The sequence below is a fragment of the Thamnophis sirtalis genome, unplaced genomic scaffold (genome assembly GCF_051295495.1).
Source record: "Thamnophis sirtalis isolate CommonGarterSnake01/CBP01778 unplaced genomic scaffold, rThaSir2_p1.2 scaffold_2, whole genome shotgun sequence".
NCBI classification, from domain to species: domain Eukaryota; kingdom Metazoa; phylum Chordata; class Lepidosauria; order Squamata; family Natricidae; genus Thamnophis; species Thamnophis sirtalis.
Window position 1 is genome coordinate 142,100,470 of NW_028261382.1, and position 17,644 is coordinate 142,118,113.

Here is a 17,644-nt window from a genome sequence, read left to right on the forward strand (position 1 = left end):
CATCTCTGCCTCCTTTTCTTTCTTTCGCGCATGTGCGAATTCGGAATGGCCGCTCCGCTTTCTGCTCCGTTTCAAGCTGACAAAAAAAATGCTGGGAAACCTTACAAACGGGCAACATAATCCTTTGGAGAGGTCCCCGGGGATGATTGAGATCCGGGGGACACGAAGAGGCCAGTTTGCTGGGGAGGTTATCACTCCCAAACGATCTCAGGTCTCGCAACTCTCAGCGGTTTTGAAACGCTCTATGCCGCTTGATGGCAGTGGCGTGCGGGCAATGGCAGCGTTTTCTACTGACTCTTGGCGCCTGCAACGTCTTTTAACTTTGCCCGCCTGGCTTGTTGAGCCCCTGGGGACCTTTTTGGATTGCCACCACCGTGGAGGGGGGGAGAATGACCTGTGCGCCCACCGAGGTTGGGCGAATTGAGCGGCTGGCTACATTTGCCACCGCCATGGCCCTTCCGGATGCCCCTTCCCCCCCTCTCTGTTTGGCTCGGCCTTTGCATCAACACTGCCTCCTTTCTCTTCTGTTTGTTGCTCGATTGGACTTTTTCACTTGGTGAGTTTCTCCCTCAGCCTACCATCGTTGCTGTGGAGCCTTCTTCTACCCCCCCTCCCTGCTTGTCATTTGGCTCTTTTCCATCTGGGCTTCTGAACATCCAGCCTCCTTTAACTGTAATCCCAAGCCCTCTGGACTTGCTGCCTCAGCCCCAGTCACTTTGACCATCACTACCCGCGACTGCCCCTGGAATACCATCTTGGACAGCACTTGTTTAATTCCACCCATTACAGTGCCTTGGACTCTGGATGAGTGGGGATGCTCACAGCGTTTAGGAAGGCCTCCTGCCACCCCTCAACCGCCCCAGACTTTTTGGAGCTTCTCAGGCCTACAGGAGAGGGGAAAACAAGATACCCCCCTGTACGCCTCCTGTGGACCATTACTGGAGTTCAACCATTTTAACCATCTCAAATGCTAAGAACTACTTGCACAACTCCTAACATCGCGCGAACTGCTCTTGTATGTGGAATGCTTGCTAATGAATGATCCCACTTTTTCAACCAATTTTTAACGTTTTTGCTCTGTTACTGTAATTTATGTGTTATTGCTACAGTGGGGTATGCATGCTGGGAATGACTGTTTAGCATTTAAGAGTGGACTGAGAGTGCGGCCTGGTGCCCCCTCCACTGAGTGCAGAAGCAGAAGTGGGTGGGGGCCCGGACCCGCTTCTCGGCCTGGAGTGCATGGGGTAAATGGCCTGCCAAGGATATCGAGGGCCGTGGGAGGGGAGGAGGGGTCTACGGAAACAGGGATTGGCCAGAGCATCCCGGTCACATTTGGGAGAGGCAGGTATGATGGGCGTTTCAGGGCTGGCCATTACCGGGGAAGGAGGGCTTGCTATGTTACAGTGATCCCTCGTTCCGGCCCTGAAGACTCAACCCAACAACCAGGTGGCAAGAGATGTCAGGGCCCTGGTCTCAGGTTGCTGCTGCTAAATGCCAGGTCTGTGATTCAGAAAGCTCCCCTCGTCCGGGACTTAATACTAGACGAGGGGGCAGATCTGGCATGTATTACTGAGACCTGGCTGGGCCATGAGGGAGGAGTCCCCCTCTCGGAAATGTGCCCAGAAGGGTTTCAGGTGCTGCACCAACCACGACACCAGTGAAGGGGGGGAGTAGCTGTTGTCATCCAGAAATCATTAGCACCTCATGGGATCCCTGCTCTGGAGACTGTCGGGTGTGAGTCCCTTCTGGTGAAGCTGGACCTCGGAGGTCAAGTGGCCCTGTTGTTAACGTACCTACCTCCCAGCTGTGTTACAACAGCCCTGCCTTTGCTCCTGGAGTCAGTAGCTCGACTGGGGGTTGAGTTCCCCAGACTTATTGTACTGGGGGACTTTAACCTGCCATCTCTTGGCGAACGCTCCGATGGGGTGCAGGAGTTCATGGCTTCCATGACAACCATGGACTTGACCCAGGTAATTCAGGGTCCGACTCATACAGTGGGACACAATCTTGACCTTGTGTTTCTCTCGGAGCAGTGGAGATGTGATCTGGAACTGAAGGGCATAAAGACCTCGCCCTTGTCATGGTCAGATCACTTCCTACTGAGGCTTGATTTTCAGAAACTACTCCCCCACTGCAGGGAGGTGGAACCAATTAAATGGTTCCGCCCCAGGCACCTGATGGATCCTTTGAGATTTCAGATGGAACTTGGGGAAATTCCTGACTCCCTTGCCCACAATCCGACAGAGTCCTTGGTCGCTGCTTGGAACAGAGTGGCGGCTGGGACCCTTCCCACTCTCTCGGCCTTCCGCAAAGCCATTAAAACCTGGCTGTTCTGGCAGGCCTGGGGCTGTTGACCCCAAATACTGTCCAGCTCCATTCAGAATGGAGTGCATGATGTGTTGTATTTTATATCTATCTTTCTTCCCTGTATCTTACTTTTTTTTTCTTTTTTGATTATTTTTGTACTGTAAGCCGCCCGTAATCCTATGGGATTGGGCGGCATATAAATGTTATTAAACTTATAAACTTAAACTTATATAGTAAGTCCATTTTCCAATCACTATTAATCTTCTTGAGAAAGTCCAGTTCATCACTCATCGATTCTGTGAAGTCCAAATCTGTAGAATCCATATCCCCTTCAGCCTTCTCCAATGCACCTGCAGCTTCCAAGTCAAGTTCCTTTTCCTTTCAATCTGCCAACAGTGATTTAGATTTCAATCCATCTGGTTATGAGGGTGGTTTGGCTACAATTGCTTGTGTGTGGATATCCTATTTAGGTTGATTTAAAAGCCTTGCTATTTTGTCAAACATTTTAAACCAAAGTTTTCAATTTAGGGATTCTTTTTTTTTTAAGTTTCTTAGAGGGCTTTAAGAGTTTACATTGTTTGCATTTTTAATATAGTCCTGTAATTGAACATTCAAAATCGGGCATAAACAGTTCCTTTCCAGGACATGGCAGTTATATATACTGTAACAACGTAGCCACAAAGATTGTTGAGATAATATTTCTCACAATAAAAACAGATAGAGAAAAAGAAATAAGGGAAAATGTCCATGAAGCTAAAAAGATTAAGAACTGTTTAAAAGTTAATAAAATGCAAAATCCCTGTAGTAAAATCCAATAGAAATGAAAATCCAAACAGGTCACTTTTATTACCCAGAAAATCTTTGTCAACTTTTAAATGAAGAAAGCAAAAATAATTCAGAACAAAGTGAAACTGTGAAAAAACATTAAAGAATACACGTTAAAATCCAGCAAGGGCTTAATGTAAATCAGATTTCAACCAATTAACTTTTAAAAGAAAAATCAAGATAAATAAAATTCAGTCTGTGCAGTTAAAACCCAGGCGTGCTTAAAAAAAAAACCAAACACTCAAGGGGAAAGATTGAGACCTGTCTCTCCAACTGCTCCTACTGTGAATTGCAATCCTCAAAATTCCTCTTCCCAGAAGTGTCTGGTTATCCAACAGTTGTCTTGGGCTCTTGAATAGCTGCTACCATTCAGATCTGGGGAGCTGTTGCCAACAAAAAACCCACTTTGGCAGCAAAATCAGCTCTTCATCGGCGAGAGAAACAAATTCTCCCACTGCTTAGTATGCCATCTTCGGGGAAGTCCCTGTATTTTTATCTTAACTTTAATAAAATATAAGCCGTTAAAGGCCAATATGACTGTAAAAAAAGGACTTTTTACTTCAGAGCTAGTTATTGTCCCTTCATATATAAGCATCCTAATGTTTTAACTTCGTTTATCTACATTATAGCTAGCTTTGTCTTTCTCTTTCTCTCTTTGTGTCCATATGATGTATATATGATAGATATGTGTTCGTATGTGCAGGTAGCCCTCAGCAGCCACAAATGGAACTGGCAACTTGGTCACTATCTGATGCAAGTGAAATATCAATATGAGTGTGCTTACTATTTTATTTTGGCTTTCCTTTTTCCTACACTCCAGACCTTCTGTATGCTTATCCCAACACTGGAATGGTTAGCAAAATATTTAACATATGTATGCATACATACATCTCACAAACACATCACGTTTGGGAGGCATACAACATAACAGTTTAAAAAACTCCCTAACACCTTAAAATAATAACAAAAATGAAATAAACAGATAAAGCAGATAAAGTTTTGAAAAATGGGAGAACAAACTATCTTTAAGTTTCAGTCATACATGTACACAGCATTTCTTGGGAGATTATCAGTCTTACTTCAAGCCTGCAGGGTTAACAACTAAGTAAAGAAATGTATACAAAGTAAAGACTTTCCTGAAAAGTTTGTTTTGAAATAGGCACAAAAGGGAGTCATCAAGAGTCAGTCTAAGTTTCAAAGAAGTTAAGGTTGTTAACCAGTCCAAACACCATAAGTTCAACGTTAGATTTCATGTAATAGTCACACACAAGCTGGAGTTCAGATGTTGTTTCCAACACAGAGATAAATGGTTAGAGTTGTTCCTTATATAAGACTACAACCAGCAATCACCAATTAGAAGGTTTATTCTGTTGTTTGGCAAGGAGTCTAATAGAACTTTACTGTTCTGCCCTTCTCTCTATTCATTATATGCATGGGCTGGAATGTCTTAAGTCATCTTCTTCTGACTTTTCCAGCTGCAAAGATGGTACATGATTTGATCAGGCTCATCTGATTCCTGACTTCGTTTTTCCTAAGGCTGACATTCAACACTCAGTGGAGCTACTTTTGCAGTGTAAGATTCAGACTAAGAAACTGAGTCCTGAATCTGAGTCAGGACAGATAATCTCATATAGCCCCGTTGGGCTCTCTTTGGATTCTCCTTGGATTCTCCTAGGCTAGTGTTTAAAGAGCCTTCAATAAGGCTAAAAGAAATGTGGTTAATCTCACCTTGTGGTGGGTGAGTCATGTCCCAGAGGTAGAGGAGACATAGCAGAAGAGGTATGCCACCTGGGTCCCACCAGATGGAGCTCCTTGAGAGTTGGGACCCACAATATACCTCTTGCCTGACCTGGTGGAACAGATAAATAAGGCCCCCTCAACTACATCTTGATAGCTATTTATTGTTTGTATTTACATTCATTGGAGAGTAAGGGATTACAACAGAGTAAGCAAGGTCATGATAGGGAATAGAAATGTGTAACTGTCAATTATTTGTCTATTGCATTTATGCTGTTTGAAAATTCACAGTGCAAATATCATTTACTAGGGTCTTTATGTTCCCCTACTTGGAATACTGCAATTAGATGTACAACAAGCTGTCCTTGAAGTTCATTTGACCCCTACACTGATATAGAATACAGCTGTGCACTTTCTAGAAAATGAGGCGAAGGAAATACAAAAATCTTGCATGGTGTGCATTCATTACTGATAGACTTTTGGGTCCAGTTCAAGATTCTGCTGATTACCCATAAGCTTTTTATGGCTCAAAACCTTGATGTTTCAGTGATTACTAGTTTGAGATAGAATCTGCCTCCTGTAGACTGAGAATGAAGGCTGTGGATTTCTTCCCTGTGAAGTATTTAAAAAAGGGAGAAGTCTGGAAACAAATATTCTTGATTAGAGCTGTCTGTCTCTTAAGCAGCTTGCTCCCTGCCTTGTTATAGTTTTGAAAAGAAATGAAACCAAAGGTTTTTACTTATTTATTTTATTTATTAGAATTTGTCAAACAAAAACAAGAACAAGAATAAAAGAAAAAGTACTACAAGGGACAATAGGAAAGATTGTGCACTTGTTTGATGTGATGGGATAGGAATGAAGTTTTTAAAAATGTCTTTTGTAAAATGGCTTTTTGCTCAGATTCTTGATTGACATATAGATGAGATGTGATAAGAAAGTGATGATTTAATAACAATAAGTTGCCACTGCTGAAATACTTTTCCTTTTCTATTAAGAGTCCTTACATAAATATGCATAGTAGTACTATATATAGCTTTTGTTATGCGTGTAACTATAAGGATATTTTATGAACATTGAAATGGAAAATATTTGTACCAGTGTAAACAGCTTACAGTAGTATGTGAATCAACTATGATAATAGTTTGGTTATGATTTTAGAGAAAAAGACAGCAGCAATAAGTTTGAATATGCTTAATAGTCTGTGAAACAGGATTTTGCTCAGTTTGCCCTCTAAATCTCTATGGAGACATTTATATATATATATTGTGAATATATGTTAGCTCTTGTGCCTAGAAATTAAAAATGAATGAAGAGTCAGCTCTAACTTTCTTTTATCAGCATTCACTTTCTAGTGCTGAAAATTCAGGTGGTATTAGATACAATTGTGAAAAATCACAGTTTAGATAGATTTCAGTTTTTCTTGAAAGCATTTGTATTTTAATATAGATTAAATCAGATGAAAAGACCAAGGATAATAACTTAATCCTTAGAAGATCAGCATAATATAATACAAACATGGATATAACCTAGTGGTGGGTTTCAAAATTTTTTAGAACCTCTTCTGTAGGTGTGGCCTGCTTTGTGGGAGGGGCTTGCTGGCCATGTGACTGGGTGGGCATGGTCAACTTGTAAAATGTGGTGAAACTCATTTAACAATGCTTTTGTTTAGCAACAAAAATGTTGGCTCAGAAACTCTGGCATTTGAAGCATGCAAGTCTTAAAGCTGTCAAGTTACAAGACCCTTGCATCCCTAACCCTTTAGAAAAAAAACCCAGGGGTGTTCAAACTTGACAGCTTTAAGACTTGTGGACTTCAACTCCCAGAATTCCTCCTCTCGCTCTTCATCTTGATGATGTGTGGACGGGCAGGGGGAGGGAGCTGAAACCAGTTCTAAATGGCACTGTAGATTTGTGGAACCTCTTCTATAGGAGAGGTTAGAACTGGCAGGAACCCACCCCTGATATAACCTGAGCCTTCCTTTGTAAGTAAACCTTCACCTTCACTTTTCCAAATGGAAAATTTAACTTTTCCGTCATCTGATCACCTGCCCTTTGCATTTCAGCAGTAGGCTATTTATTAATGATTCTCAGTTTATTTTAGAAGCACAGAACTCTCAGACATCAAGAATAGCTTCTAATATTGAAGGCACTTCAATATTAGAAGAATTAATCTTCTACACCAGATTAATTTTCCACAATGCCTTTCTTGTGATTGCATTCTCCCAAAAGAGTTGCCTTTCTTTAGGGGTAGACAACTTAGGTGATATTTGAGTAATATAATATCAGGTAATATCAAGAACTTGAATGCAAAGTGAGATCTCATATTATTGAACAACACACTTTTGTTTGCTTGTAACTATAACTATAGAGACATAGATAAGCACACGTAATGCACATCATTATTTATTTATTTATTTATTTGTTTGTTTGTCTTGTATGCCGCCCACTCCCAGAGGACTCCGGGCGGCTCACAAACGACAAGGGAAAGGGGGGAACAAGACAAAGACAACATATTAAAAACAAAACCAACATTATGCCTTCCTTTTTTATGTAAATGCAACATATTTCTAAAGGGAGTTTACAGAAATTCAGGGTTCACCTCCACCAGATGTCCCTACAATATTGCTGCCTAGTTTTTTAAATTATATTTATTATACAGCATAATAGTGCTTTTATACTGTATATTTATTTGAATGACAGTTTTGCAAACCAACTTAAAGCAGTGTGCCAGCCTTACTAATATATATTTTTATACATATTAATCCTCTGGAAATGGATTTTAATATTTACATTGATTATAAAGATGATCCGGGAGCAAAATATATGAAGGAATACCTCTTTCTCATTCAATCCTATGACCCCAAGGTACATGGTACCGAGATCATTCACTCTCTTACTTGAAGAATTTAGTTTGTAAGGTTTGGTTGGTCAATTCATATTTCTTTTGGCTTTAGGTAAGATGTTAATGAGAGCTGGTTTGATGTAGTGATTGAGGCACGGGTGTTAAACTCAATTGTGTCACATGATGTCACACATTTTTTTTTGTCTTTGCAGAGCTGGGCTGAGTGTGGCCTGCACATGATGCATCCAGCCTGCAGGACAACAGTTTGGATTAAGATCAGGCTAGAAACCAATAGACGGTGAGTCCAGTTTTAGTATGATGATTTCTGGGGACTTTGGGCCAGTCACTCATTCTTGGGCTAAGAAGCAGACAATGGCAAACCACTCCTGTCAAAGCATTTGAAAACTGCAGGGACTTGTCCAGGAGGTCATCAGGAATCAAGACTGACTTAAAGCCCTCCCTCCCTCCCCCAAAAAGCTATTCATACTATTTTGTTCTTAGTTTGTAAAATATTTCCCTTGTTACTTTTAGCCTGTGTCATTTTATTTAGCAGAGTTTTATATGATGATAAAGTGTTTTTGTGTTATTACATATTGTGAAAATGCTTAGGAACATATAAATAAACAATACACAAGTGAGATGCATAAAGAAGCAGCTTTACTTTTGGTCAGTGAGCTAAAATGACAAAGTTCTTCTTGAAGCAAAGAAGGCAACATTTCAAGCTTTAATATCATTTCAAGCTTTAATCATCAATTGCAGCAGCTACAAGAGGCGAAAAATCTATATGATCTGAAGGCAAAATGGAACCTCTGATCACACCATAATCCATTCCAGGACTTCAGTCAGCACCTGATTTGGTCGTGACTGGAAGCAAGACTGACTGCACATGTGCACACACAAAAAGGCGTGGAAGGGGAAATCACTGTGGCAGGAAAAATCGCTGTGGCTCTGATTGATTGCCACCCTAGAATGTGTTCATGAACAGAGTGAAACATTTAATGAATTTTTTGGTTGGCACCCGATTTGGTCTTGGTCAGAAGCGTTCGTGACCCAAGGTTCCACTGTATAAGTAGAAGAGCTTTCCAAAGAACTGGAGTGATGGAGATAGCAATTACACAAAAAGATCTTTCTATGAGCTCTTTCTCATAGTCAAAATATTCAACACATTGGACTAGAAGACCTCCAAAGTCCCTTCCGACTTTGTTATTCTGTTATTCAGTAGCAGCCTGTAGCCTGTCCCTCTCCTTTTCTCTCCTCTTGATCATGCAGTCTTCCCTCTGCCACCAATACTGTGCAGCTCCATTATTGTTAGCCTGGGTAGTTGACCTGGAACCCTAGCAGATACAAGGGAAGAGGGGTCCTTGATGCTCTCTGAGCTTGCTTGTTTTCTTGCGGACTGTACACATTGCCATATAATATTTTGTGACATTATGTGTAATAAAACCACATTTTAGCTGACAGCGGTAGAGAAACATAAAATTGCTCTAACCAACTTGGGAACAGATAAGGATAAGTTTAAATGCTGTGGATGTGAGATGGGGGTGCAATAAAGGGACCACATGATGACATATTAGAAAGAGAAGAGGTTTCCAAAGTATATTTGTGCCATGGTTATGTGCCAGAGGGGAAAAGCCCTTTGTCTTGTCTCTTTTCTTCCTTGATTGGAAAAGTGTCACTTATATTTTCTCCTCAGGCTGTTTCCCACAGAAGTAGATGACTATTCTCCTTCTCTCTTATTTCCCTATGAGGACCGAAACCCTAGAGATGTCAGCTTTTTCACATACCATGCAAATTCCTAATTCCATGCTTGTTGTTCTTTGGGGCTTTATGCATCTGTTTATAAGCATGTTTAGTTCTTTGCTCTGCTGAATATAAAAATAGCTTGCTAATTATTCCAACCTTAGAATATATAATTCTATTCCTTTCTAATATATGGAATTTTCTTTATATTTTATCAAGTGTTTCAAGCTTGGGTATAGCTTAGCACTTTGTGTATCAGTTTTTCAAAGGCAAAAATTTCTTCAGAATTCAGTTTTATCCTTCTGGCAATGAATATTATGTCCTTAGGGTTTTTGAAAATAATTTTCTTTTCCATATGTTATATAATCCTTATTTATATAATGATAACCAATTTTGTTCAATTTAAGTACAATGACAATAAAGATTATACTTATACTTATTATAGAACACAGATAATGCACAAGGAATCCAATGATATAAATGTATTTGTGGCCTGTAAAAAATAAAAAATGGAGATTAATGAGTTGTTAGTCCCATTGAATTAATATTTGTGGCAACTCAAGATTTTCATTTAGAAGAAATTATGCTTAAGATAGCTGTCTTCTTGACAGTAGCTGAACCTTTTTATGGCATATTCAACTTCAGAATCCATCCCTTTTTTAAGACTGCTCCAAACATTTCTGGATCCACTTTTAATTTCAGCTCATAACAGCAATAGCAATAGCACTTAGGCTTATATACTACTCCATAGTGCTTTACAGCCCCCTCTAAGTAGTTTACAGAGTCAACATATTACCTCCAATCTAGGTCCTCATTTCACCAATCACAAAAGGATGGAAGGCTGAATGAATCTTGAGCCATTCAGGATCGAACTCCTGGTTGTGTGCAGTTAGCCTGCAATACTGGTGTCAGCCTCTGCTTTGCTGTTGCTTCGGCTGCCATGAAACGGGGAGGGTGGGCATGGTATTTGGGAGGGGTTACTCATTGTGCTGGAGGAAGGTTCTGGAGTTCAGCTGCTGATCGGACTACGCATGCGTGGGAGTTTCCCGCCAGGACTAACGGCACCGACATTCCATCTTCGTGATGCCTTTTGAAGTTATCTCGCACCTGACACTTGAGAGAATTATGATTGGACTGTAACTGTGATGCCAAGGGGAGGGGAATGGGCTATTCTATATATCAATCACTTTCGCGCCTAAATATTCAGATTTCGCTTCGCTATGCCTTTAATCATTTATAATTAGTAAAAGTACACTTGCTTTCCACACATGGAGACTCGTGGTCTTTCTTTCCTAATTATCTAATGGAGAGGTGCTGACAGTAAGCGAAATCTCACTTGCACCCCACCAGGAGATTTCAAACTTCCGTGGGGGGTGTACTTTCAAGAAGAAACGAAGACAATGTCTTTGCACGCAAGCGATGAAAACATTGAAAAGGAAACCGCTGATCCATCATTACCTGAGAGAATGGCTGAGTTGGAAATAGCAGGCCCTGTGATCCCCCCCCCCCCGTTGGTCCTTGTCTGTGGGACAAAAGGAGGACAGCGCAAGTTGGGATGCTGGAGTTACCAGGAGAAAACCTCAGGCGAAGCCACTTGAAATGGGGCAGATCTTGCCCGAACGAAGGCCCCGAGAAAGAGTTCAAACGGAGGACTTTGAACAAAGGTACTCTATGCAAAGATTCGGGGAGGGTGAAGAGGCCGTGGGGGGATGGGAGCAAACTAACCCAGAAACCACTTCTCCCCCCCCAGCCAGAGCAGTTGCCAGAGCTGGGGGCCCCCCTAGAAGACGGAGAATGGCAAAAATCCCTCCCTTAACTGTGAAATTTGATGGGAATCTTAAAAAACTGGTCCTCTTCATTATGCAAGTTTATAACTTTATGGAAATTTATGGCCCTGAATTAGAATCGGATGACCTAAAAGTCCGAATGGTGTTGCTTGCATTGGAAGAGGAGGCGGGCGAATGGTGCTTAAGTCTACACCAAAGCAACTCCCCCCTCCTGAGAGATTTTGATGCATTTATGACTGCGTTTAAGAGAAGATTTGATGACCCCCTGACTGAGAAGCGGGGAAAGTTGAAGTTTATGACCCTCAGACAGGGGGATAGACCAGTCTCTCAGTATATTCAGGAGTTTCAACACCTGTCTGCTTATATGAAAGGGTGGTCTCAAGAGGCACTTCTAGACCAATTCGCATTAGGATTGAATGAAGACATTTATCAACAATGTGTGAATCGACACCTCCCCAAGCGCGTTACCGCTGGGTATGAAAATGCAGCAGACATTGAGCTTGATTTGATTAGACTGCAACGTGCAAGAGAGGAGAGAGAGAGAGAGAGAGGGAGAAAGCAGAAAAATCACCCCCCCACACACTCAAAGGGCCCCTCCCCGCATCAGGGGTGAAAGAAAGGGAAGCTCCGCAGGAACATCCAAAATGCTCACTTGTTTCCATTGTGGAAGGGGGGGCCACCGCGCTCCGGAGTGCCGCACTAAACTCCCCGCAACCGCCCCACCCCCTGCCAAGAGGGAAGGGAAGACAAGCAAGGCTTGACAAGAAAAAGAAAGAAGCTGCTTTCACTGTGGTCGCCATCCCCCCCCGCGGTTCATGCAAAACGTGGAGGGAGAAGCTGACGCTTCCACCAGCTCCTCTGATGACTCCGAGGACGACACCTCGCCTCGCTGGGTGAGTTCAAACAAAGGCCCCATGCTGATCCCGATAGAATTAAGGGTTCCGCCCGATGGGGTGTCAGAGCAGCTTCCCGCCCTCCTTGACTCGGGTTGTTCCCGATGTATGATCAATCCTGCTATGGTGGAGAAACTAGGCCTCAAGTTAAAAACTTTGAAAACCCCTATTGTCTTTTGCCAAATAGATGGGTCCATAGCAGGGGGTGGCCCAGCCCACTTCTATACTGAACCTCTTGAGATGAAAATGGGCACCCACATAGAATTAATTTCTTTTATTGTGGCTCCTGGAATGGACAGGACCCTCATTTTAGGCCTCCCCTGGCTTCGAAAATGGAACCCTCGCATAAATTGGAGGGAGGGATGGTTGTGTATTTGCACAAGCACGCCTCCAGAAGGGGAGGGCATTTCCCCAGAGCCTGTTAGCTGCAGCTCCGCTTTGGCCGCCAGAGGGCAAGAGAGAATTGAAGGAGAGGAAAAGATTCCAAAAGTGTATTGGGACCTGAGAGGAGTTTTTAGTGAAGAATCTTCCGATAAACTTCCGCCCCACAGACCTACTGATTGCTCCATCGACATTTTGCCCGGTGTCAAGCTTCCAAAGCCCCAAATATATTCCATGTCCCCTAGAGAGATGGAGGAAATGAGAAAATTCATTGATAAAAATTTGGAAAGGGGTTTCATCGAGCCAGCACAACCCAAAGTAGCTGCACCCGTATTATTCAGGGAAAAAAAGGATGGCCCCCTGAGACTGTGTGTTAATTTCAAGAATCTGAATGGGATCTTGGCCCAAAACCTCTACCCGTTGCCGTTAATGAAGGACATGTTAGCCCAATTGGGGAAGGGCCGCATTTTCACTAAACTGACCTCAGAGAAGCGTACTATAGAGTCCGCATAAAGGAGGGGGATGAGTGGAAGACTGCTTTCAACTGCCCCCTCGGCTGCTTCCAGTTCCGAGTGATGCCCTTTGGCCTGCAGGGGGCGCCTGCAGTTTTCATGCAATTAATGAATGAGATCTTGCATGACCACCTTTACAAAGGCGTTATCGTATATTTGGACGATATCCTTATTTACACTCAGACTTATGACGAACACGTCGCTTTGGTCCGCACTGTCTTGAAAAAACTCAGGGCCGCTGAACTGTATGCCAAACTGTCCAAGTGTGAATTTCACCAGGCGAAGATTGACTACCTAGGGTATCATATCTCCCCTGCTGGCATTGAGATGGACCCTGGAAAGGTGAAGGCGGTCACTGAGTGGGAGGCACCCCGGACACGCAGGCAACTGCAAAAGTTTTTGGGTTTTGCTAATTTCTACCGTCAGTTCATTCCTTCTTTTGCTAAAATTGCGCTTCCTATCACTAATTTGTTGAAGTCCAAGGGTGGGCCTAAACCTAAGCCTAGCAAGCCACTGGATTGGACCATGGAGTGTCAAGCTGCTTTCAAGAAGTTGAAGCGCCTCTTTGCTGCGGAATCGGTTCTGAAGCATCCCGACATGGACAAGCCTTTCGTCGTCCAAGCTGATGCCAGTGACGTGGCTGTTGGGGCCGTCTTGCTACAAGCCAACGACCAAGGTAATTTGCAACCTTGCGCTTACACCTCCCGCAAGCTCACAGACACTGAAAGACGTTGGGCCATTTGGGAAAAGGAAGCATTTGCAGTGCGCTGAGCCCTGGCCACGTGGCGCCACTTTCTAGAGGGCGCTAAACACCCTTTTGAGGTGTGGACTGACCACAAAAATTTGGAAGCTTTGAGGACTCCACGTCGCCTGTCCCCTAAGCAGATGCGCTGGGCCCAACATTTCAACCGTTTCAACTTCACACTCAAGTACATCCCTGGGGGGAAGAATTTCATGGCTGATGCTTTATCCAGACTCCCTCAATACAACTGCTCTAAACTGAGTATTGTTCAGCCTGTCATTCCCACATCCAGCCTTGCGGCTCCAGTGGTCACTCGCCAGCAGGCACGCTCGAAAGTGGAGGTGCCTCAGGATTTTCTTTCTGATCTCAAACGGGCCCTTCCCCAGGATGACTGGTTCCAGCAGCATCAGGATGAGTGCACCATGAGGGACAATTTACTGTGGATCAGAGCCAAGCTTTACGTCCCAGCCTCTCTTCGTCTCGTCGTCCTCCAACGAGCTCACGATTCTAAGTTAGCGGGTCACTTTGGATTCGTGAAAACATTACACCTGGTGAAGAGACAGTTTTGGTGGCCCTCTTTGAAAAAGGACATTGAACTTTATGTTGCCAGTTGTCCGGTCTGTGCAGCTGCTAAACGGCCTCCTGGAAAGCCACAAGGCCTACTTCAATCCGTGGCCCGCCCTGTCGCCCCTTGGAAGGAGATTTCGATGGACTTCATTGTCGAACTTCCTGAGAGCCAGGGGCACACCGTCATTTGGGTGGTTACGGACTTATTTTCAAAACAAGTTCATTTTATTCCGTGCCACAAGATTCCTTCTGCAAAGGCACTGGCTAAACTCTTCATTTCCCACATTTACCATTTGCATGGGGTGCCTGATCGCATCATTTCCGATAGGGGTGTCCAGTTCACTTCTGCTTTCTGGAAGGAATTTCTTAAATTCATTGGCTCCGCCCAGGGACTAAGCTCCGCCCACCATCCTCAGACTAATGGGGCTTGTGAGAGGACTAATTCTGTTTTGGAACAATATTTATGTTGTTTCATCAATTATCAGCAAGATGATTGGGTGGACTTGCTACCGCACGCTGAGGTGGCCTACAATAATTCTGTCCATAGCAGCACTGGTTTCACTCCTTTTCGTGTTGTTTTTGGTCAGGATTTTGTTCCTATTCCTGAACTTCCTCGTGAACAACCACAAGTTTCTTCCGTCGCTGATTGGAGCGAACGTCTGAGCCATGTTTGGCCTTTGACTCTTGCTACTTTGGATGCTGCGCATCGTGCTCATAAGAAACAAGCAGATAAGAGGCATGCGCAACCTTATCAGTACAGGGAGGGTGACCTGGTTTATTTGTCCACAAAGTTCCTTCAAACTATGCAAAAGTCGAAGAAATTGGGACCTAAGTATGTGGGTCCGTTTCCCATCATCAAGATCATCAATCCTGTTTCGGTTCGTTTGCAGCTGCCCAAGCATCTCAACCGTGTTCATCCCGTGTTCCACATTAACCTCATTAAGCCTGTTCATGTTTCTGCTTTACGTCTGCCTGTCGACCCTCCGCCTGCCCCCCTGTTGGTTGACGGTGAACGTCATTTTGAAGTTCGTGAGATACTGGACTCTCGACGGCGGCGTAATCAAATCCAGTACTTAGTGGCTTGGAAGCATTTTCCTCCATCTCATACTGAATGGGTTGACAAGTCCCATGTTCGTGCCCCCCGGCTGCTTCGGCAGTTTTATTCTGCTTATCCTGACAAGCCTTGACTTTTTCTCCCCCCCACTCTTTTCTCTTCTGTGTTTTGTTGTTTGTCTGTTTGTTTGTGTTTTCTCGTTCTCCAGGCCTGACTGCCTTTTTCCGGGGGACGGCCGGATGTCAGCCTCTGCTTTGCTGTTGCTTCGGCTGCCATGAAACGGGGAGGGAGGGCATAGTATTTGGGAGGGGTTACTCATTGTGCTGGAGGAAGGTTCTGGAGTTCAGCTGCTGATCAGACTACGCATGCGTGGGAGTTTTCCGCCAGGACTAACGGCACCGACATTCCATCTTCGTGATGCCTTTTGAAGTTATCTCGCACCTGACACTTGGGAGAATTATGATTGGACTGTAACTGTGATGCGAAGGGGAGGGGAATGGGCTATTCTATATATCAATCACTTTCGCGCCTAAATATTCAGATTTCACTTCGCTATGCCTTTAATCATTTATAATTAGTAAAAGTACACTTGCTTTCCACACCTGGAGACTCGTGGTCTTTCTTTCCTAATTATCTAATGGAGAGGTGCTGACAACTGGCTTAAACCACTGCACCAGTACGGCTCTTTCATAATATTAGAAATATCAGAAGTATATTTTCAGTAGTCAAGACAACAGTCAGAATTCATTCTGGTACTCAAGACAAAGGATTCAATATTTCTAGTAGGTTTCAGTGAATTAGAGCGTCTTCTCTGTTAAAAATCTTGCAAAGACTTAGGCAATCATTAAGCAAAGATTAGTTGCAAATTATTCAAAGCAAACTTTGTCTTCTTCATTGAGTGAACAATAATAAAGCAAAGCCAGGAGAACCCCTATAATTACTAAAAGAGTCTATACATTCAATTACTTGCCCTTTGTATCTCTTCAAACTCTGAAAAAATCCTCTTTAACACACAATGACATGACAAAACTTGGAAAAGACTAACTAATTGGTCTGCCCCAGCTTTGGCAGACAAATCCCTGAAAATCAGTCAAACCAGGAAAGAGGTAATAAATACTATTTTCCATGTCTCCTAATGTCCACTGTCTGCCACTCATCTCTAATCTCCTTATTAAGACTGCTTTTGATCTCCCTGAAAAATAAACATACAAAGCTATCTACATCAGCAGGATACAAACTATCCTTAGCTGCATGGTGCACTTTTTCATGCCCCCTAATTCCAGATGTTCAGAAACCAAATTTCATTCACCAAGACATTCTTATATCTCACTTCTCTATTATGAACAATCATTAATGTTGACAAAGAATCAGATAGTACTGGTGCTTTTTCAATGTGTTCATTTGCAATCCATTTCAAAACTACCATGTTCCCCCCAAAATAAGACCCTGTCTTATATTGCTTTTGCCACCAAAAAAGGCACCAGGTCTAATTTTCTGGGGAGAAATGTCCACTGACTCATCTCACTTGTGATCATTGCCCCCAGCCTCCTTTTCGCTGGGAAAGGAGAGGCATTCAGAAACTTCTTCAACTTGCAAGGCCAGCAAAGCTTTCATGAAGGTCTCTGCAAATGATAACAGAGGTCTGGATTGATCCTAACTCTGTTATCAGCTTCAGAGGTCTTCAGGAAAGCCTTGCCAGCTACAGAAGAAATGGGCTGGCAGGGCAGGTGTCGGGGTGTTAGAGGCCTGGTTGCAACTGTCTGAAGGTAAGTAGTAGGGCAGCCCCGCCCGCCCATCCCCACCCTAGCTTAATTTTTACCTGTGCATCCTGGATTGGGCAGACGCTTAATTAGGGTTTATTTTGGAGGTAGGGCTTATATTGGACGAATGTGTAAAAATCAATCTAGGCTTACTTTCGGAGTAGGTCATATTTTCAGGGAAACACGGTAACAAGGGTGACATTGAATCAGTTGATACAAAGGAAAGTCAGTCTCAAAAAAATAACAGAAACATGAAAAGCTGCATTCACTTTACTGTACACTGTATCTGTTCATACATAAATATAAATCGAGCAGTATTGACTCCCATGGTTAGTTTATATACTTAAGGGTCTCAGTTTTATATCATATACTGTAGGTCAAAAAGGTTATCCTGATTCATCTCCACAACCCACTATTCATGTCCATCATCAGAAAGATCCTCATCCACATAAGAAAGAAAACCGATTTCCTATAAGGAAGCTGAAAATCACCCAACAT